Raw genomic sequence first — 972 nt, forward strand, 5'->3', positions numbered from 1 at the left:
TGCTGCCGCCGCTTGAGCCGAACCTATTTATGTGCCGGCACGGTACAGAAGCTGCAACCTGGCAACTCGTCCACCAATCACGACGGTTGGTTTTACGGCTCCGAAACCTGGATCCCATATCTTCTCTAAAATAGAAGCATTTGTTCATGTTCTTTGTAAAAGTATCATAAAGCAGGACAGATGAGACAAATATCATAAAAACTGAAGAGCAGATGAGCACACACATGTTTGTATTACAAAAGAAAATCCACAAATTCATTAGAAATTGGCAGGGCAGGCTGAGGAAGTAGGTAGATGTAAAATGTCTGTAAATGGCGAAAGAACATAAACCCAAGACTGAATAAACGATGTTAAATATCCATGCCAAGGAGACAAAAATATGTTAGGATACAATTACCATTAAGACACCACAAGCAGGTCCGTATCCTGCCGCGATGACTTAAAAGAGTTGGTTATTAGCCACAATGTGTAGGCAGTCTCATGCCAACGGCCATACCACGTTGAGAACACCGCTTCTCGTCCGATCAGCGAAGTTAAGCAACGTTGGGTTTGGTTAGTACTTGGATGGGTGACCGCCTGGGAACACCAAATGCTGTTGGCAATAATGTTTTTGTTTTGTTTTGTTTTGTTTCGTTTGTTTTTGTTTGAATGGCTGGCTCCACGGGAAATTCACGGAGTTGTGTGGAATAAGGCCTGGTAAAATGAATTAATATGTATGTCATGTTTAAAACAAACTCGCTTAATATAGATATTGTGTGAGGCTTTATACAAAAACAAACAACCAAAACAAAACATGTTGTATATATATATATATATATAGCTTAATCCGGGTTTGAACTCGCAACTCCAAGAATACGCATCACTTATATACACTTTACCACTGGACCACTGCTGCAGGACACTAGCTTGATGCTGAGGTATCAATTTAATGACGTAAATGCCATTTCCACAAATAAATGATAATTAAAAAGT

At 39.7% G+C, this 972-nt stretch overlaps 1 non-coding gene across 1 annotated transcript; it reads left to right on the forward strand.

The window, feature by feature from the left end:
- The first annotated feature begins 482 nt into the window (after positions 1 to 482).
- Positions 483 to 601, forward strand: LOC138362449 (5S ribosomal RNA). The gene has a single exon (XR_011227673.1). It is a non-coding gene; the product is annotated as a 5S ribosomal RNA (ribosomal RNA).
- Positions 602 to 972: the final 371 nt, after the last annotated feature.

Source organism: Procambarus clarkii, unplaced genomic scaffold (genome assembly GCF_040958095.1).
Source record: "Procambarus clarkii isolate CNS0578487 unplaced genomic scaffold, FALCON_Pclarkii_2.0 HiC_scaffold_1839, whole genome shotgun sequence".
NCBI classification, from domain to species: Eukaryota; Metazoa; Arthropoda; class Malacostraca; order Decapoda; family Cambaridae; genus Procambarus; species Procambarus clarkii.